Raw genomic sequence first — 22,269 nt, forward strand, 5'->3', positions numbered from 1 at the left:
TTCCTTTTCCTTTGAACTTTCTCAAGGACAGCTTATTAATGCAGTCCTGAGGCAAAGCCCTTTTTGTGCATCAGTGCTCTGAGAGGCTTCCTGCAAATCTGTAGGTTAACCTTAGACATCACTCCTTTTGAAAGAGTGGTGTTCAGACTGGGATTTTGGCGTTGAGTAACCAAACACAATGGTAAACATTTTGATAAGCTAAAATGGTACATACAAATGGCCGACATGAGGGTAAAAGGAGTATGGCTACAAGTCCTCAGTGCTATGTGGAGGAGGCTGCTTCTAAATGGAGAGGCAACTATGTTATTCCTGAATACCAGCTGCTGTGGAATAACAACAGGAAAGGAGTATACAGCGCATCCACGTCCTGCCTGTGGGTTTCCCAAAGGAATCAGTTTGGCCACTGTGGGAAACAGGATGTGGCATCCAGATAGACCTTTGGTCTGATCCAGCTGATCTCCTTGGGCTCTCTTGCACGCAAAACGGAATGCCATATCTATCATGAACGACTGAATGAATAATCACACAATAATTTAAAAAAAAACACCTTGTTTTAGAAATGTGATGGGCTTCTCTGATGTTATATATCTGAGAGGGGAAAAATTAATTGAGACAATTTGTGCAACAGGCACATACTGGGACATTTAGTACAATATTTTTTTCCTTTTAGACCATTGTGTCTTTTTTTTCTGCCTGGTAATGATGCAATTGATACTATATGATTTGATCATGTCAAGTACTGTATTATAGTTTCTATAATATGTAACATTTTTAATTTAAATCATGGCAAGGGGTCCACAGAGAGGGGTTTTAAAAAAAAGTGAAGATAGTAACCAGAACAATGCAAACAAAGCCCCTTCCCTGGTTTAAACATACGCTAACACATTGAAAGGGGTAGGATTTGAGTTGAACTTTTTGACCTACAAAGCTGGCTGGGGAATTCTGGGAGTTGAAGTCTGCCAGGCTTAAAGTTGCTAAAGTTGGAGACCCCTGCTACAGATAACCCTACATCTGCAAGTCTTTACCCCTGTATCCCCATTTTCTCCTTTACCTCATACACACGAGTTGTTCTACAAGGTAGCATGTGCTATTTTAGAAGCTACTGGTAGCACTCAAATTACGACCACAATTGAGCCCAAAATATATGTTGTTAAGTGAGAAATTTGTTGAGTGAGTTTTGCCCCACATTACAACTGTTTTTGTCACCTCTGTTAAGTGAATCATTGAAGTTGTTAGAGTAAACACATGGTTGTTAAGTGAATCTGGTTTTCCATTGACTTTGCTTGTCAGAAGTTCGCCAAAGGGAACCACATGACCCAAGGACACTGCAACCGTTATATATACGAACCACTTGTCAAGCATCCAAATGTAAGTCATATGACATAGGGATGCTGCAATGGTCATAAGTGTGAAAAATGATCATAAGTCACTTTTTTTCAGTGCCGTTGTAACTTCGAACAATCACTAAACAAACTGTTGTGTCGAAGACTACCGAGATGTAGATTTGTATGCTTTAAAAAAAAAAAGTTATTGTATATCAGTGTTTCTTAAACTGTTAATCTCTCAAGACCTCTTTCCAATTTTAAAAATTAAAATTGATGCATTCACTGTCACTACTTTGCATGATTGTTTGAAAGAATATCCATTTTCTATTAATTTTCAACACAGACTGGTGGATAATTTTGATTTCACTGCCCTGCAGAAGATATTGTAAGACATCCAAGGGTCCTAGGACCCTATTTTAAGAAATACTGCCTTATATCATGCAAACTGGATATAATACAGATAGTGTTGTGGTTAGCCAGCAGCAGGTGCAGACGGCTGAGGAGAGTGGAGACTCAGATGAGGGGCCAGGACTATTAGGAAGTGGACTGCTGCCTTCAGAGATTGTGGGGTCTGGCAGCAGCAATGAGGAAGTTCCTGAGGAGCCTGTGCCAAGTGCGTGTGCACGCAGGGCTGCTTGTAGGAAAGAGCAGCTGCAACAGCATGGGCAAATCGGGAGTAAGGCTGCAAGGTAATGGCCCCTCCTTCAAAAAGATAAAAGCCAGCTGTGAATCAGACGTTTTTTGTAGGAAGTAAAAAAGTTTTGAAAACTCCAGCCTCGTGGACATTGCAGTATCTTAAATTGGTTATTGAAGACTCTTGTGTTGTAAAATATTTCTTATCTGTTATTCTTGGCAGCCTCAAACAGTTTTGGCGAGGCTTGTGCTTATCAAAGTTAATTAGTTTGCAGCAGCCTTTTAACCAGGGATTCATAAGAATCATTAAAAGGTTTCTGTTCCCTTTGGTTCGTGTTTGTTTTATTGGAAAAGGATTTGGGTCAGAACAGATAGTCCTCGACTTACAACCACAAGTGTGTTCAAAATTTTGGTTGCTAAATGAGACATTTCTTAAGTGAATTTTGCCTCATTTTACGATCTTTCTTGCTACAGTTGTTAAGTGAATCACTGCAGTGTTAGTAACATGGTTCTTAAATGAATCTGGCTTTCCCATTGACATTGTTTGTAAGAAAATGGCAAAAGGTGACCACATGACCCCAGGACACTGCAACAGTAATAAATGTGAGGTGCCACATGTCTGAATTTTGATCACGTGACTATGGAAATGTTGCAATGGTTGGTAAGTGTAAAAAACAGTCATAAGTCACCTTTTTCAGTGCCTTTGTAACTTTGAACAGTCACTAAATGAACTGTTGTAAATTGAGGATACCTGTATGATGTAAATTGAGATACCTGTATGATGCAAGTTGGTAAGAATTTAAAAACCTGTTGAAGCAGACTGAGAAAGGGCTGGGAGCCAACAGTGTTAAGAAAAAATTAAACCCAGATTAACAAGGCATAGTTCTTGAGTTAGTGATACTGTTGGTAAGTTGTATGTTAGGCTATGAACTAAGAAAGATTATAAGAGATCTGGACGCAAAGGTGGCATTCAGCAGGTTCTGACCAGTTCTGGAGAACCGGTAGCGGAAATTTTGAGTAGTTCAGAGAACCAGCAAATACCACCTCTGACTGGAGATTTTACAGTATCTTTCCCCTGCCACGCCCACCAAGCCACCAAGCCCACAGAACCAGTGGTAAAAAAAAAAATGAATCTCATGACTAAAGCGTATGATTAAGAGAACTGGGTATGTCTAGTCAAGTGAAGAGAAGGATAGGGATCATATGACAGCAACCTTCTCATATTGAAAGGGCTGCCACAGAGGGAATCGACCTATTCTCCTAAGCATATGAGGTCCAGACAAAAAGTAAGGGGTGGAAGATCATTAAACAAATATCCAATCTAGAATTAAGGAACATTTTGCTGACAGAGAGAACAATTAATTAATGGAATGACTTGCTTCAGTAAGTTGTGGGTGCTTCATTGCTGAAGTCTTTCAAGAAGAGACTGAATGGCCATTTGTCTGGAATAGTACAAGACAGAGTGGAGAACGATGGCTTTTTTATGACTTGTGGACTTCAATTCCCAGAAATCACAAATAATATAAGGTCCATCGTTTCCCAGCTCCGATATCGTTTCCTGCTTGAACATAGGGTTGGACTAGACGACTTCTAGGGTCCCTTCCAAACCAATTATTTTATGTTCACTGAGGAAATAGTAATAAGATTCTACTGATAATTGATAATTGAGCTAATTTTCATCTAGGTTATCTTAAATAATGAGTACCGTTGTTATTCTTTACTCTTTTTGCTCAAAGACTGCATTCACATTACATACAATCTAATTGATTGTTCTGTTTATACAAGTGACTTAGGTTCACACAACACAGTAAGACAATTATATCCTACAATGATCACATCAGCTACTGAGCCTAAATCAAATAAAACAGATTACGGCTTAATTATGTATTTCAATACTGTTTTGTTTGCTTCAGGCTTAATTATGTGTGAAGATATTCAACTGTGGCTTTAATAACAAAAATCCAGTTTAAAGTGTGGCATAAACCCAGTCAAAATTACTATTACTAAATGCTAATATTAATATGGCAAAAATTATAAAGCTATGTGAAATGCTTTCAAGATTAAAAAAAAAAAGTCCAGTACAGTATATAAATTATACTGAAAATCCCAGCTCTAGCCACGTGTGTGGTATAGCTCTGCCTACTTCATATTTGCTCCACCCACTACAGTTTTGCTCCTCTTAAAACGTCTGGAGGGTAAGTAGTCCCCTCTTACAAAGGTTGTTGACGTCTGCCCTATGGTAAGAAGAGCATACTTTCCTAAGTACAGTAGTGAGTGTTGTGTTTCGTTTATTTCCTCTTAGGCTCGTGCGCTTTTTCAACTGTATGACAGGCAGAACTTGGCATGCAGCTGGGTAATCACTGGCGTAAACACTTTATCTGTTTGATTCTTCTTGGTTGCACAAGCTGTAAAAAGTCTTTCCAGCTGGGGGTAGAATTTGGCCACGCTAACAGGGAACTCTAGATTTATTCATATACACATAAGGTGTATTTTTTTAAAAAAGAATGCTCGAAACAAATTATTGCTAGGATTGGAGTAGAATGTACCCTTATTTGGAAATAAGCCTAGTTGAAGAAATCGGGACATAGGTTTCCGAGAAAGCGTACATGGACAGAATGCTCGGATAAGCTCTTCGCTGTTCGAACATGATGCGAATTTCCAGTTTTTCATATATGCCTCTGTAACGCAGAGAAAAATGTGCACGGGGGCTGCGAAGAACCGTGGAAGGCGAGGTGTTTTGCTGGGGATCGAACCTCCTCCCTCCTTTCCTTTGCAGGAGGAAAATCGCTGTGCGCGCGGCGGCCGTTCTGGCACAGCGCGTCCTCGGCCTGCAGGGTGCAGGCGTTAGCCAAGGCGGCCGCGGTGGCGGTGGGGAGGGATGGGGAGAGGGGGAGGAGGAGGAGGAGCCAGGCCGGCCTCCTTCCCTTCGGCTCTCGAGTCCATTTCCCCAGCTCTAGTGACACAAACGCACCAGGCGAGCGCCGCTGCTGCCCGAGCCCGGATCTTACAAACCCCTCTTGGCCGTCTTCTCTACCGATCCCCTCCCTTGGGGCTGCAGCGAAGGAGCGCGCGGGGAAACTCCAGCTTGCGAGGGGAGGGGGGGCAGGACGCCAGCTTCCTGCTTGCAAAGAAGGGGGGGCGGGGGAGAAAGAAGAAGACGGAGAGCAGCCGCCGCCGCCGCCTCCTCCTCGCCAGAGGTAGGTTACGGGGGGTGAAAGGAGCGAATTGCGGATCTCTGCGCTTCTTAAGGGAAAGCTTCGTATACGCTTGTGAACCCCAATATGTCTTCCCTTCTCGGCCCCCCACCCTCTTCCAGCTGTCTCCACCCTGCACTCCCCGTCCCCTCGCAGCTGTTCCTGTCACTGCCAACGTTGCAAATCTAGAAGAGATTAGGCAGGGGTGGTGGGAAAAAGATGCGCCCCCCCCCTCCTTTCCCATATAGGGATTTTTCGCTTGTGGAATCTTGTGGAGTGAAACCTCGTCTCCTCTCCCCCCCCCCTTTTTTAATCTCATCATTTAATGTTTCTCCCTCCCGTTTGGCTCACGCTCTCTCTCTCCCCACATACATACATACATACATACACACACATACATACATACATACTCCCTTCTCTTTTCAGCAAGGGAGGGAAAGAGGGAAGACTTTAAGGAGAGGCAGAAATGAGAAAAAGGGAGACACTTTTCTTTCCAAAGAGAGACGCTTGTTTATTTATTGCACTTTCTGGAGATTGGTGCTGATTTGGGATTTCTGTTAATTTGTAGAGGGGGGGGGGAGGCAAAAAATTGGTTTGTTCAGAAGTGATGATCTCAAAATCAAATTTATTTTTAACACCAAAAATTAAGAATTTGCTTACTAACACTAACCCCCTCCTCGCAAGAGATGGTGGCAGGGTTAATTCCCCACTTTTTTTCCTTCTTGCATGAATTTGATTTCTTACTGTTTGCATCTCTGGTACTAATCTCAGGAAGGTATCTCTGTTTTTGCATATTTCTTGTTGTTTTTAAATGCAAAGATTGTTTGCAAAGGCTGACAATAGGAAATTAGTTTTGACATTTGCGTTGATTGGGGGGGGGTAGAAGAGTTAGAAAAAAGGAGGGTATTTTTTCTATTTGTGTTTAAAGGGGGAAATATAGGTAAATATTTTCTTTAAAAATAAGGACGTTTGGCATGTGGCTGGTGGTCACAAGTCTAGGGGGGCTGTAGGGGGGATTGCGTTTTTTAATGTTGGCAGCAAGGCCCATTTTCTGGTAGAGCTAGATTTAACTTTCCTATTCCATTTTTTTTTAAATAGGGGAAGGGCTCAGGGTGAGTGAAGTGTCCCCCTTTTGGCTTGAGGGGGTGGTGGAAGGGGGACTTTGTGTTGAAAAGGAACCCATGCAGCAGGGATCCTGTTCTTAAAGAAAGGGGGATTCTGAGGGGCGACTGTGCTGTCAGAGAGACATCTGTCTGTAGGGGAACATGGTTAGAGTGGCGGATTAATCCTGAGCATTTAATGCATGTCAATGTTTAAAAATCAGAAGCTTTGAGATGTCTGCAAATGCTTCTGCGTAGCTCTCAATTTTATTTAAAATTGAAAGAGAAAGCTGAGCAGAGATTGATATAAATCTAAATTATATCTCAGTTTATGTCCATGTTGGTCCCAGTCAGCATGCAAGTTTTTGCATGTGTCTTGAAAGGAAGGGCCTTGTGCCACCCTGCCTCCAGTTTTGTCAGTGTTGCTGCTTTCCCAGCTTTCTTTCCTCCCCTGCTTTGTGAGGGAGAGAATGGGTATACATCAGTTTGCTTATGGTGCAGGTTGATGGGTTGGGGGTTGTAGGGGAAGGAAAGATAGCCATTTTTCCCTTTAAAGACCAGAGATCACCCCTTGTGTGGATCATCAAAAGGTAATTAGGCAGGTATCTTTTCAACCAGATACCAGCAGATGTCTTTCAACCACTTCTGACATTCATATATTATTGATTGTTTTTTTTTTTTAAAAAAAAAGCAATATCCAACCGGAATGTAACAATTTGGCGGCAAATGTGGGGAAAATTTCTTTCTGGTAAAGAAGTCAACTTCCAACCTGGAACAAGACTAAAGGCACATTTATGCCGTTTTTCATTGGGCATGGATAGTTCTAGTTAATTTTTCTACTAAGTAGGAAGATTTTGTCATATCTTTATTTGCACTTCTCTTCATCATCCCATGGCTATTACGCTGGCTTCACATCCAGATCTCCCTTTGCAATTGCTGCTTTATGTAGTATTAATTGTCACTTTACTTTCTTCTTTTATCCTGCATATAGAAATGTGGGAGAATGAAAAAATATATATTAAGGTTGCCTTTTAATATCATTAAAAGGGAATGTAATACTAGCAAAGTTTTTTTTAAAAATCTATAAAAGATTTTGAAGGAAGTTACAAGCATTAAGTGGATAGTGGTTGCCCTTAGAAGAGCAGAGGTCATGATCTGGAAATGACCTCAGCTTTGCCCACCCTAAAACAGCTTGCAGTGGCAATAAGCAAGTAAAGAGGTTAGTGCAGGCCAAGAGTATGACTTATTTAGAAGTCAAGGCAGGGAATTAAAACCAGAATTTTTTTTCTTATATTAGAAGAGCGACTTTTGTGAACAAGGCAAAAAGGTAAGGCAACCATGAGGTATTCTTATTGCTGTGTTGGGAGTAATGTCCATCTACCCCATACGTGTGTAATAGGAATGCAGATCTTCGCACTACTTAGACTGAAGGTAAACCTTCTATGTGTACCATATTAACAATATCTGAATCTTCTACCAACTAGCAATATTAATGTATACATTCAAAATGTGCACAAGAGCAATTTAATTAATCTCACTGTAGTATGTAAAAACACCCTTGCTAGATTTGAAACTTGTGTGTGAAATTCTTGGTTTCTCTCTCTCTCTCTGTGCTCTCTCTCACACTCTCTGCCTGTCTGTCTGTCTCTCTCTCACACACACACATTCACTCACACTCACTCACTCTTAAGTAGTTATCACCTTCTGGAGAACAAAATTAGCTTATGACCAAATTGCATTGTTCTAAAATGTTCCTCCCCTTAAATTGGCTTTGGAGATCAAGCTATGATGTCTATAGATTATAGGAACTATAGTCTGGGAAATTTGGCAGGCATCAGATTAAGGACAACCATCTGAAACAACTGGAACTTGGCAACAAAATGGGAATGTATAGTTTTAGCAGCTGGTTATGAAAGAGAGAGAAATAGCTTTTAAATTTCACATAAACGGAAGAAATACCACAACCCCAAAATTGGTGCCCTTTACTTTAAAACAAGATATTCAGAATCAGTTGTGGTTACTTGGCTAAGGGATGTTGCTCTTCCCCCCAACTCACCCAGTGATCTGTGTTGGTAGACGTAACATTTTGTTTTGATTATGGTTCATATGTAAGTTAAGCTTGTCTTGGAGAGCAGTTATAAACTTGTTTTTGAGATGGGGAGCGGGTGGGGGGAAGGTCTCATACATTTCAAAGATGGGTGGGTGCCTTGCCCTGCTGCAACTAGATTTGGGCAGTATTTAATAGATCCCATTTAAGGCTTCTAGAAGTGCTCGCATGGGGATTAAATTGTAGTAGGTGATACATAATGTGGTTTTTCCTGGTAGCTTTGCAACAACAACCAAACAGGTTTCCCTACCTGTAAAAATTAATAGTTGTGTGCTTGGCTGAAGTGGCTGAGCCATGGTATACTTGAAGTGTTCTAGCATAGTTTTTATATATCAGTGCCATACTGTCCTCTTCATCTCACCTGGGTTGACCTTTGGCTAGGGTGACCCTGAAATGCTTTTTTTCAGGACCTCCACTCCATATTGACTGTGGTTGAAGCTTCAGGTACTACAGAGAGTACAATAAAAACTACAGAAACTATTACAGACTCAGCTTTTCTTTTCACACTTACATTTGTAAAATTTCTTATTATATTATAGTTGTTCCCATTGCTCTGAGATGTCCCACATCAGTTTCTACTTGATGTCATTGGCTGCTGGGTTAATTTTCTTGTTAAATGTTTTTATATGCTTTTATACATTATTATTACTCTCTACTGTTTTGAACTTATCCATTGTTCATATTTACCTCAGATTGATGCAGTGAGCGCATACGAGCATGTTATGGTGATTGGTATTTTTGCTTGCAGAAGTGCACTATTTGCTAATATTCTGTGTGCGTGTGTGTGTGTATGTATGTGCTTTCCACATAATCCCGATATCATTAGTGGACAGTTTCCATATCTGCTTAAGAAAAGGCAAATAGCCTTATGGAGGACAAGACTAAAAGGTAATAACTTGACCAGGACCAATTGAAATACATCATTTGATTTTTATTCTTGTATATCAAAATCTAATAATTTCTCCCTTAAAACCATCATGTTATCTGCTTCAGAAGAAACATTAACCTTTTATTAAGGACCAACCAGAGTTTTACTAATGTAATAGAAGAGTCTTCCCGAAGAGGCTGTGGGGGCAGACAGCCATTGGCAATAGCACCATCCTGTGGTATCTGAAATTGAGGCCAGTTGGTTTTCAAGTTGTTGATCCAGATATGGTAACTTTTCCCCATACATGAGGAAATTTTAGGAGCAGGCAGACCTAGCCAAAAAAAAAAAGGTGTCTCACAATTGCTGAATAAGAGTATAGTATATGGTTGCTAATAAAGCCATTTCCTATAATGTATGCTTTTTCAGTTAATATATTATTTCAATTTTAATTGATGCAATAATGAAAATTATTAGCAGAATTCAAACAGGGTGATTTGTTTGTGACATCATCTGCTACGCTGATAGACATAGGTGGGAGTATGCCAATCAGTAAAATTGTGATTTCTCCTATGATATTAAATGACTTTAAACCCATGATTTATTTTAGAGTTAAGGATCACAAGTGTAGTTCAATATAATTATGAACAGGAGAGCATCATTTGTCTGTACTTTGTATGATTTAGTTCTAGTTTAACCAGCTGAATCTCTCATCAGTTGATTGAGATGCAATACTCAGGCAATTTAAAAAAGGAATAAAAATAAACCAGGACCTTCCATGACTATCTTTCTAACCTACCGGTATTTATTAAAATTGGATTTGCATTGTATGTAGCCACTGTCAGGTGGGATTCAGGGTCGAAGTGTTTTGCAAATTGTTCAATAAAGAAAAAGAATGTATGTTTGTATGTAAAATATTTTGATATTTGAATATTACTCCTGGGTTCTTCATGGTCTTTAAGGAAACTGCTATGTCGAAGAGTTTAAGAAATCCATGTATATAGTATCTTTATAATGAATATTGGATTTTTTTCTCTCTTTAAAATATATAGAAAAACTGATGTCTAGAAATGAAGTGAGGCATTAAGTATTTAAAAACCCATTCCAATATCAGAGATATTTCCTCTTATTTTTATGTTCAATGTTGAGAAGTGTATAGCACTTGAAATACTGTATTAAGGTTAGGAAACATAATCCTTTTAAACAAATGTTGATGGAGTAGATCCTAATAAAAGTACTTTGAACCTAGATGACAGTTTCTGTTATTAAGAGTGTGTCATTTCTATAACTCAGTAAATCTTTACAACAGTCCCGTTAGATAGGTAAATATTGTATTGCAGATGAGGGAAAAGAGAATATGATGTTTCCTAAAATAACCTGATGAATTCATGTCAGGAGTGAAATTTGTTTTGCACAAACAACTTACTCCTAGCCATTTTGCCAAATGTGGTAATCATGAATTCTGGGTTGTGTTTCTTTAGATTGTATGGTTTAGAGACAATTCAGATTAGTTTACTGTGTTTGTTGCCTTGGTTCCCCTACTTTCCTCTTTTGATTTCTGCCTGTTTTGACTAGGCAAAATGCTGACTTTGTGCGGGCAAGCCCTTCGTCATGGTTTTGGGGAAAATACATCTGATTTCTGCAATGTTCAGGAAAGACCAAACTGTTGGAAGGAGCCATCAAGGAGCTGATCTGGGAAGAACTCCTTGATTAGATGCAAGTCAAGTGGTCTAGCTCCCCTCTCAACCCCCCCCTCCCACTGCTGTGGCCTAGCCTGTATTAAGGCCATGTACAGTTCTGTACAAACATAGTATAAGCAACCTCAGCGGAGGCTTGGTCCTGCCCCAGGCTGCTGCCTTCTTTTCAAATCTTGTGTCTTTCTGAGAGCTTTCTCGCATGCTCTGTCTTCTGGAAGTGGGGCAGAGTTCACTATTGCTGGCATGAACGGTGGCTGTGTGTGGGTTAGTGCGTGTGAGTGTGGTACATGGGCGGAGATATGTCAGCTGAAACGCACGTGGAGAGCCTCTGTCGCTGTAGTTTGATTTAAATGGTTGTTTCCATCACAGAGGAAGAAAAAAGGAGGTGCGGGGTGAGGTGAGGGAGAGACATTATTTGTGAGGCAGGAAAAACGAATGTTTAGTCTGAGGATGCTTCCAAGGAGCTTAGAGTCATACAGGAACACCACCAGAATGAATGTTCAAGGAGAAAAGCTGTGTTGGGTGAAGATTGTCACATTTGTATCTTACGATTCTTGATGTATTTTATTTTTTCTTATGTACACTGAGAGCATATGCACTAAAGACAAATTTCTTGTGTGTCCAATCACACTTGGCCAATAAAGAATTTCTATTCTTTTTTTAAAAATAATGTTATTTGTATTTTTTCACAATGACAAGTCTCTTGTACATTTTTACAACACTGTGATACCGACAATTTCATGTATATCTACATACATTTCTACTTTTAGTTCTTATTTCTATTGTGTAATCAGCTATACTATTTATCCCAGACCGTATAGTATTCCGACTCCTCTCTATTTTGCAATTCCAATGTAAGTTTAACCATCTCTGCACAAACCAACACTTACTTTATTACCATACTGGGGTACTGTCCAATTTCTAATTTTGTGCAAAAGCAATTATTGCCGTGTCACTATATGCACTATAATATATTTGGTTTTTTTCATTAAATTCTCCTCTAATTATTCCTAATAAAAACGTTTCAGGTTTAAGTTCAATTTGAAGACCTATAATTTCCTGTAGCCAAATTTTATTTTTACCCAGTATTTCCTCGCTTTGAGGTACAGCCACCACATATGAAAGTAGGTAACATATTTTTGTTTGCACTCCCAGTATTCTAGATTCATATTTGGTTATATCTTTGCCAATCTTGCCGGTGCTAAATGCCAACAATAAAACATTTTATAGAAGTTTTCCTTGTATGCAACAGACATTGTTAATTTATAATTTTTTGTCTGCAATTTTTTCCCAATCTTCTAGTTGAATATTATACCCAAAGTTCCTTGCCCAGGCTATCCCAGATCCTTTTACTATTTCTTCTTCTCTATCGAATCTTAACAAATAATTATACATTTTCATTATAAATTTCTCTTCTGATCCTAGTAGAATTTTATCTAATTGTTGTTGTTCCCTATCAATGCCATATTCTTCTAAGTCTTTTTTATATCTCATCTGCAATTGTAAATATGGCCACCAATCTATATTTATTCCTTGCTCTCTCAATTTTTGGTTTGTTATTAGCTTCCCTTGTTTGTCTAATAGTTCACTGTATCTTACCATTTTGTCTAGGCCAAGTGTATTTGGGTAGATCATTGTTTCCATGGTTGATAGCCAGCCATGTATTTTAATATAATATTTTTTCTTGATTTTCCCCCAGTCCTGTATAAGTGCATCCCTGATTTGACGTCGGTGAAAATATGAGTGTGTTTTGCTTTTTTTCTCCCAGATAAAGGCATGCATCCTGTCTGCAAATCATGGCCTTCTAATGTTAAAATTCTTTTATTTTTAAAATGAATCCACTCCCTTATCCATGTTAACGCCACGGCATGATAATATAATTTCCAATCTGGGAGTCTGAAGTCTCTATGGGAGTCTCTATGCCTACTATCCTGCAATAATTTCAATTTTATTCGGGGGTTTTAAGAATTCTATTCTATTCTATTTACTCTCAACCCTCATTTGTTCAATCTTGGGGCCTACCTCCTTCCTATTTAACCACAGGAGTGCTTTCTCTAGAGCACTTTTTCAATTTGCCCCATCTGTAGAGCTGTTTGACTGCAGCTCCCCTTACTAGTAAGCACAGTGGCTATGCTGGCTGAGATGATGGTTTGAACTCCAGGTTCTTTTGAGGCTTATCAGATTTGGTGGGAATAGTTATTCCATTTCTGCATTAGAATTTAATTCAGGCGTCTTCTTCACAGTATGGAAATTTGCCTCATATGGCACTAATACACATGTTGTGATAGTAGCCATTCCTAAATTTACCAAGGAATCTGGAAGGAACAAGGAATCAAAACAGGATAAATAAGCTACCTTCATTGTAAATAACTGATCACCATTTAGCACCTAGAAGGATCCGCATCCCAGGCAAAATACTTGAAACTAGGAAAACTGCCTATTCTCTGGAGTTCAGTTCATCTGCTATAGCTACCTGGACTTGGTTTTCCCTTTCAAATACTTTTTTGGTAATGTCTAGGCTCACTTTTTGTAATACATCAAATTTGTATTTTTTTTGGATCAGTGATCTAGATTTCCTGAGATATTTAGCTGCCTGAGACTATATATGGAATCTTCATATCACATATAGAAAATAACTGAACATTTTGTATATAATATAAAACAACTTGAACATATTGTACATTTATCTTGTTGATAGAGCAATACTCCCTATTATCTTTAGAATTTTGGTTAGAGGACAGGTAGGGTGCATAGCACATAGGTTTAACATTCACTATTCATTGGGGGTACCTTATCTGCTGACCTTTCTCATTATAAACAGTATACAAAGCTCACAATGTGGTATAATATTAATCCTAGAACAGGGGTCACCAACCTTTTGGACCTCAGGGACTACCAAACTCATAATTTTAAATCCCGTGGACCAGAGACCCTGGGAAAATCCCCCCAAAAAATCTGCAGGAAAATCCCCCACCTTGTTTTCCTACCAATCGATTATTCTTTATTTGGGATCGCGGGATACCGTCTCCAGCTCCATTCTCAGGGGGAGAGAGAGAGAGACAGACTTTTGGCTTCACACAAGGAAAGCAGCAGAAGTCTTTCTTTCTCTCCCCCCAAACTCCGCCAGAAATGAGTCTTTGCCAGCGTAGCCTCTTGAAGCAGGAGGTCAAAGACTCATTTGCCAGCATAGCCTCTTGAAGCAGGAAGTCAAAGACTCATTTCTGGCAGAGTTTGGGGGAGAGAAAGAAGGACTTTAGCTGCTTTTCTTGTGTGCAGCCAAAAGCAGAAGAAGAAAGAAGCGGAAAGAAGCAGCCCAGTGGCCAGGCCAGGCACGTGGGGCAAGTTCCCCCCCGCCCTTTCCCCCTCCCCTCACTACCTCATGTTGTTCACAATGCAAGCGACTCAAGCCTTGTGTTCCTGCGTAGCCTGGATTAATTGCTTTGGGGGGGGGGTGCTTTGAGGGTGACTTTTCTCTGCAGACCACCAAAATTTTCTTGTGGACCACCAATGGTCCCCGGCCCATTACTTGGCAACCACTGTCCTAGAATATTGCTAGAAATTTGTCAGGATAGAATGACAGTGTTTAATTATTGAAAGAAGAAATATTAATACTCAGAATTATACTGGAAGTTTGCATGCTATTTTAGAAAGAAGCCAGAACCTTAATTCTGAATTATGTTAATTATGTTAATCATTAATATATGGGAAAGCACATTGCACATTTGTGGGACATTCATCACTACATAAGAGGAAAGCATCAGCATGTGTGGAAAATGCCATGGTGTGTAAGGATACATAGGAAAATGAACCCCATTTTGTTTTGAACATATTCAATAGGTACATGACACTGATTTTTAGAAGAGAAAATTGGGATGCGGGTGTTGTGTGGTAGGCCAGGGATCCTTCCCCGCTTGCCTGCCTTCACATCTGGCCTACCATGCAGCACCTGCATGCCAGCTGCCCTCTGGATCCTTCCCCGCTTGCAGATGCCTTTAGCCCAGCTGCTCTCTGGTTCCTTCCCCACTTGCCTACCTTCGCTGCTTGCCTGGTAAGTTGTTGTCATGTATAGGGACAAAGGGACCAAATGGGAGCCTTCCTCCCCTCCCTCTTTTGGACAGTTTTAGAAAGAAAGGGCTGGGAACTTAAAGCCTCCCTTGCAGGCCCTGCCTTGCTTGCCCCCCCTCCCGCCGACAGCTCCAGGCTGGGCAGCATTTTGGCTTTCCCAGTTGGCCGCGCCCCCAATCCCTGCCTGCCCTTCCTGCTGCAACTGGTGGCAGAGACGAAGATGAACTAGGTTGAGCCGCTGCTGCTGGGCCACTCCTCCAGCCCGCATCTTGTCCCGCCTGGACTTGCCTGCCCCAACTGCCAGCAGATTAGGGCGGCCAGGGGCTGCTAGGTTACACCGCCCAGATCACCCCTCTCCCACCCGCTCGGTCAGGTTGTGGGAATGCCTGGCCTTCCAGCCGCCCCCCCACCCTCTAGAATGGCAGGGGCAGGGGCAGAGAACAAGGGATCACCTGGCAGCGGGGAGGGAGAGGGACAAGTGGCGGCTGCTAGCAGAGAGGGGGAGTGTGAGATTGGTATTTCTGGGCCGAGGGGAGCTGGGAAACGTCTGGATCTGGTTCACTCTCTTTCTGTCGCACCTGCGTGTTCTCCAACCGACATGAACGGATACTATGTGTTGCCAGTGCTTCTGCTAGTATGCCGAGGCTTCATTAAGGTGAGGGGGAAGGTGGTTGTATAGGCCCCAGCCATGCACTTTTGGTTGCCCACTGCCACCTTCTTGTCCATAATTTCCTGGCAATGCCCATGACATCTCCTGGCTCTAACAGTCGTGGAAAATATGTGTAATATCATTAGAACAGAAGGTATATTAAATGTATGGCAGAAAGTAGAGTTTGGGTGTGTGGGGTTGAAGGTGTATAGTTTAAGAAGAGGTGTGTGTGTACACAGTATATATAGTATCTAATGTATCCTTTTGTGTGCCTATACACATTATACCATGTAACGTGTATGTACATATATTGCATATATACATAGGATTAAATAGTGTATTTTAGATGTTCAGTAGTAGTAAATAAATAGAGAGGGACCTTGTATAATTTTTGTTGGTATACTGCTGTTTAAAAATTATAAATTGTTTGTGTCCCATTTTGTTTTTGCTGGTCTGTGACCTTAATAAAGATTTAATTGAACAACTTAGGACTCTCTTCTTCAGTATTCTAAGTACCTTGATGGAAGACAAAAGATATGTCTGTCTGCTAAATCCATAAATGAGCAACAAAAGTAAAACAACAATAAAAAGGTATCAAGTGAAAAGGAAGAGATTTCCTATTTTTTTAAAAAATAAATGTTTATAGTAGGAGAAAAATGCATTTCAAATATGAGGGCCATTGTGTCCATGTATGTATATACATGAAAATATATCCAGATGAAAATATGCAAATTTATACCTTTTTAAAAATAGTTTGAATTGGTGCTAGCAAAGACTTAATAATGCAGGCATATCTAAGGACAGAAGGGCAGTGTTATCCTTTCCTACTACACACTCGAATATACAAGATGAAAAGCAACCCAAAGGGATAGATGTATGGCATAAAGGCAAACCTTGTGTGTGTGTGTGTGTATGTGTGTGTGTTTAAACCAAGCAAGTATGGTGATGCACTAATATCATCAGAAGGGGGAGGACTAGAATTTTGATTCTTTTGTACCAATTTGGCGAGGTGCTACACAGTGTACCATCTCAGAAAACTGTTTGGGCTACTTGAAGGAGCACTTTTGTCTACACATTTCTTACGTCTTATTTTATATAGATGGCATTCCTTAGGGGTAATGCTTGTTCTTCTTACATGCTCTCGAGAGCATCATGTGGGTTTTTATAGATATTAATAGATATTAACCAGCTCTTGGATAGATGTTTTTTGTTAGCCATTAATTTGCTATGCTGCAACAAATTAATATTTTTAATGTTGTAATGTAAGCTGTCCAAAGTTGCCTCATGGTGAGATGGGCAGCTAAATACATACATAAATAAATAAATAAATAATAAAATAAATAATAAAATGATATAAAATAAAATAAAAGTAATCCTTGACCTGTGACTGTAATTGGGCCCAAATTTACAGTCATAAGTCATTGCATTCTTAAGTTGAAATATGACATGAATGGACCTGATTTTTTTTGGCATTTTTTTGCTGTAGTCATGAAGTAAGTGCCACTGTTGTTAAGTGAATCCATTTTATTCCTTGAGCATTTTTTGTTGGAAACCAGAAGTAAGCATCAGAAACCAGCAAAGTACATTGAAAATTGTCAACGTGAGGTGCAAAGGGCTCCAAAGGTGAGCTGGTTGCCAAGCACCTATACGGGTATATGGAGTAAAGCAAAAAAACAAGTCCTTGGCTTCCATACATCATGAAATACATTCCTGGTGCCCAAGATTCTGAGATATTTATATAGCCTATGCCTATATTGGTAGTCCTCAACTTACAACCACAATTGAGCCCAAAATTTCTGTTGCTCAATGAGACATTTGTTAAGTAAGTTTTGCCCGGTTTAATGACTTTTATTGCCCATAGTTGTTAACTGAATCATGTAGTTGTTAGTTACTAACCCAGTTGTTAAGTGAATCTGATTTTCTGATTAGCTTTATTTATCAGAGGTGGCAAAAAGGTGACCACATGACTCTGGGACAGTGCAACCATCCTAAATATGAGTCAGTTGCCAAGCCTCTGAAGTTTGATCATGTAACAGTGAGGATGCTGCAACAGTTGTAAATGTGAAAAATGGTCATAAATCACTTTTTTCAGTGATGTTGTAACTTCATTGTCGTTAAATGAACTGCTTTAAATCAAGGACTACCTGTAATTGTGGGATGTGGTCATTTTTTAAAAAATCAACTAAATATTCGAGCTGATTAAAAGTATAAATATTTAATAAGCACAATGTCAAACTATGTGTTACACACCCATACCCACATATCTAATGGAGATACAAAGAAAAAAGTAGTTTGGAATATTGACAATTTGAGCTATGGAACATGGGTGTTCATCATCTTCTATATCTGTAAATCAGATGTTTTTGACACATATTTACAAGGAGGGGAAAAGCAATTGTTTGCTTTTTATGCAAAAAAGCAGCCTGAGAACCACAGATAATAATAATAAAAAATTAAGTACTCCTTGCCTGTTTCTCTCTTCTTAATTCCCTAAATGGGAAAGGGAAGCTTTCAACCTACAAGGGACAACTTGATAGTGAAGAAAGAAAGTTGCTTATAGATATGATTGTGTCATGGATATAGAATGCATTGCTGCTAGTTTAAATGCATGATTTTGGACTTTAAGGTAATCAGGGCAGGAACTTATTTTTTTCGGGTTGCACGTGTACTGTTCTGTCAGTAATGAGTCTTCAAATCAAGCTTTACTTTGATTCTTAGTGATTTCAGGATATGTTCATGTAACTTTCTTGGTATTAGTATAAAAGTGGTTCACTCCTATCTTCTGGGACTTTTGGTTTGTTTGTTCGTTTTTTTCAAGTCTACTTGAAATCCTGGGCTTCGTCAATAGATCTTCCATTCACGTACTAAGTAATTTCAGCCCCAATTTTTCCAGATTAACCAAGGTTAGTTAGGTGTTATACATCTCTGTGTTTAAAAATGAAATTTCTGACCAACTTGATATTATAATAACTTAAAAATCAAATATGGTCTCAGTAGGGAAGAGCAACATTTAGGCATTTTCATATTTGCATCTTGTAAGTATTTAAAAGTATTGGGAATTGGATGCAGTATTCAGAAATAGTTGCATGTGGTCTATCTGAAGGCTCTGTGGTATGCAATAATCAATTAATAAGAACTAGAAAGGCTCTTTGAACCCTGATTCTATTTTGTGGTAGCCTTGTTTACTTATGGTTATATTATCTATATATTAGGCCTGGGGCTTAGTTTTGTGACAGCAGGGTCTGAGTCTGACACAGATAGTTGAAGCTCATGTGGGTCAAAGGTAGGACACATGGTCATGGATAGACTGGAAGTCAAATATCAGTTTATTTAATTTGGTTCTGAAAACTAGAGTTGAAGCAAGGAGAGGGAAGCGGTAAGTTTATTTTCATTTCATAAAAATCAAGTCTAATACTAATGAATAAACTGCTTACCAGTAGATTCTATGCCAGTTATCACAGTGGGCTGTACTTCGTTGATTAATTCTCCCTTTAGCTAGCATCTCAGTCTTTTCGTGTTGACTGGATAGATAATGTCTGTTAAAGAATCATTTGGAAAAAATGAAAACATTACAATTAGTGAGAGCAACTCATTACACAGAATGTAGAAAGCTGAACGCCCCTCCCCCCATTATCATTCAGATGACGTATAGGATTTTAGTTTACAACTCATTGTTTCAAATTGTAGGGGTAAAATGTTTTTCTTTAACTCCAATATGACCTGTGGCATCATATTAGATCTAATTATAGTACAGGAATTGGTTTTGCAAACCCTGTATGTTTCCATTGGCTTACATCTAGTATGATAGTTTAATGTGCATCTTAAAGATTGTGGATTATCTGGTAATGAGACTTTCATATGGGTATTAGTAAAAGGTAATGATTGGATATCAAGTATTGGATGTCCCAGCATAAAACTCTATTTGGTGTTTACAATGCAAGTCATCCTTGACTTACAATCACAGTTGGGATCAAAACTTCGATTGCAGTATCCCACGGTCATGTGATTGTCATTTGAGACTTTCCCAGCCAGTTTCCAACAAGCAAAGTCAACATGAGAAACCAAATTTGCTTAGCAACCATGTAATTCACTTAATGGCCACAGCAAAAAAGTTTTAAAATTGGACACATCTCATTTAATTGCTTTGTTAACAATGAAAGTTTTAATCCCAACTGTGATTGTAAGTCAGGGACTACCTGCATTGTAAATATCAAATAGAGTTTCATGCTGGAATATCCAATGTTTGATATTTTGCTAATACCCTTATGAAAGATCCAATCAGATCCAATCAGGATCAGAATAGAGCTGGAAGGGGTCTTCTTGTCCAATCCCTTGCTGAAGTAGAACACTCTATACAATTTCAGAAAGGCTATGAAAGGTTTCTTAAAAACCTCCAGTGATGAACCTAGAACTTCTGAAGGCAAGCTGTTCCACTGGTTAATTGTCCTCACTGTTAGGAAATTTCTCTTTAATTTGTTTCTTGTCTTGCCTTTGGTGCTTTGGAAAATAAGTTGATCATCCATCATAAATATATACCAGTATATTTGCCAAATGCCCAAATATTCATCATGTGATTGTGGGACACTGCAACAATCATAAGTGTATGGAATGGCTATAAATCATTTTTATTCAGCACTAATATAACTTTGAATGGCCACTAAATAAATTGTCGTAAGTTGAGGACTTCCTGTTTGGCTAAATGCTCAAATAAGCAATTTGATCTCATTGTTATTTTGGAATACCCAAATTTTGCTTGGGAACCCAAAAGTAGGGCTGGAGAAAGGAAAAAATATGTGATTTTATATAGTATGACTGGAAATAAGACTCATTATAATATATATTTTTATTGGTTATAAAATACCTGAAGCTTGCTGCATCGTATACTAAATTGCAAGTTTCCTATGGCTAGATAAGAAAAACATCTTGATGAGGAATCCTAATTAGGTGTTTCTGATATTTTGAATTTTGGCCAAACCAGAGTTAGATCTGAAATTATATTAACCACAGGCTGAGATGGAGAAAAATCTGGTGCCAAATTGGCTCACAAAACAGCCTTACTCCATTCGATTAATCAAAAGGATGACACAACACTTTGCTGGGAACAGTTGAGATCACTGCGATTACCTTTTGGTTCCTTCCACATTCAGAGGCTATAATTTCTAGCCAGGGAGATACGATGCACCTCTGATCTTTACCTTTGCAATAAAGAATTCCAACCTGTTCTGTTTTGTAATGCCATGGGACATATCTTTGTATTTTCTGTAGATTTCTGTAGATGAAGCTTGTTATTGAAGCCCGTTTATGCACCTATCTCTCCCCTTCATAATCGGTAAGATTTCCTATTTTCAAAATTTGGAACTAAAGCAGTAGCACTTTTAATTAGGAAAGTGAGGTTCCAATATCACCTAAAGCAGGGATCCCCAACCCCCAGTCTGTGGCCCAGTACCAGGTCAGAGCCTGTTGGGAATTGGGCCTCATGAGCGGTGGGCAAATACACACACACACACACACACACACACACACACACACACACACACCAGTACGTGAAGCTCCATTTGTGCCAGCAGCAGGCACACATGTAAACCATCCTCTCTCCTATCGCCACAGAGTCGGAAAGATTGGCGGCCATTGTCCTAAAGGATGTAATTGTTGTACGGTGTAAAATAGTTATATATCCTTGCATTTTCTGTGTGTCTGATGAGGAATTCAGTTCTCTCCCCTTTTTCTTCTCCCTATTCGAATTTCCTCTTCCAGTTGGTTTATCTTGCCTCTCTGCCAAAAGAAAAAAAAACTAAATATAAAATAAAAAACTTGGGGGAAATCTTATTTTTATTGTCACTGCTTGTTGGGGTGGTAGAGAAAATGGGAGGAAGAAAGGAGTGATAGTGGAAAAGAACTGATCTCTTTTCCTAGGTGCTGCTTCTGTTACTACTTCTCTTTGTTGCTCTGGGTGCAATATCAGGAAACAATGCTGCACCAGATTGGGCTGAATGACCTTTTCTCTGTGTGGCACAATTGTTGATAGCTGTACTTCTCTGCTGGCTGATTTTCGGGGATAGAGGGTCTTCCTTGGAAGTCAAGCAGCTTTTTGCATTGCTAATTCTAAGGGGACTGGTTTGGACAAAACTCAACAGCACAATTTTTTGTGCGGCTGTTGATAAAAATAGGATCACCAACATTATTGCCAATGTTCGATGACAGATAGGGCACAAGAAGAAGAAGAATTATTGATGTATTGCATTACTTAGTAATTTGTTTATCTAAAATTACTTATTTACTGGATTTAATCAGTCACTTTGAGACAGCCTATGCAGCACTATATAACATCATAATAAAATAATCTCAGTTAATACTCCAAGATCAAACCCTATTTTAAAAGCAGCAGCAAAAATAATCATTAATTAAAATCTGGAACAAGATACTTTGGCTTCTTTCTAGGGCAAAATATAATACAAGACAATCTGAGTAACTCAAAATTGTCCTGAGCTACAGGACAATTGTTGATAAGCCACAGTGACTATGTTTTGAACACATGCTAAGCCAAAACCAAACGAACCACTTAAGGCTCAGCACACCCTTGAACTTGAATGTCCTTCATTGTGCATTGCCCCATCTGGACTTTTATAGGGATCTG

General features: G+C 39.3%; 1 protein-coding gene across 6 annotated transcripts in view; it reads left to right on the plus strand.

The window, feature by feature from the left end:
• The first annotated feature begins 4,119 nt into the window (after positions 1-4,119).
• THRA (thyroid hormone receptor alpha) overlaps positions 4,120-22,269 on the plus strand; it is a 177,555-nt gene continuing 159,405 nt past the window's right edge. The window contains exons 1-3 of one of the 6 annotated variants that reach the window (XM_087945606.1): positions 4,887-5,155; positions 7,550-7,579; positions 20,901-20,964. The gene's annotated coding sequence lies outside the window, so the exon portion shown is untranslated. The other 5 variants (XM_087945604.1, XM_087945602.1, XM_087945607.1 and 2 more) reach the window with 5 other exon arrangements.

The sequence above is a fragment of the Notechis scutatus genome, chromosome Z, assembly GCF_049901735.1.
Source record: "Notechis scutatus isolate UNSWTSFEM ecotype Mainland chromosome Z, rNotScu1.2, whole genome shotgun sequence".
NCBI lineage: Eukaryota > Metazoa > Chordata > Lepidosauria > Squamata > Elapidae > Notechis > Notechis scutatus.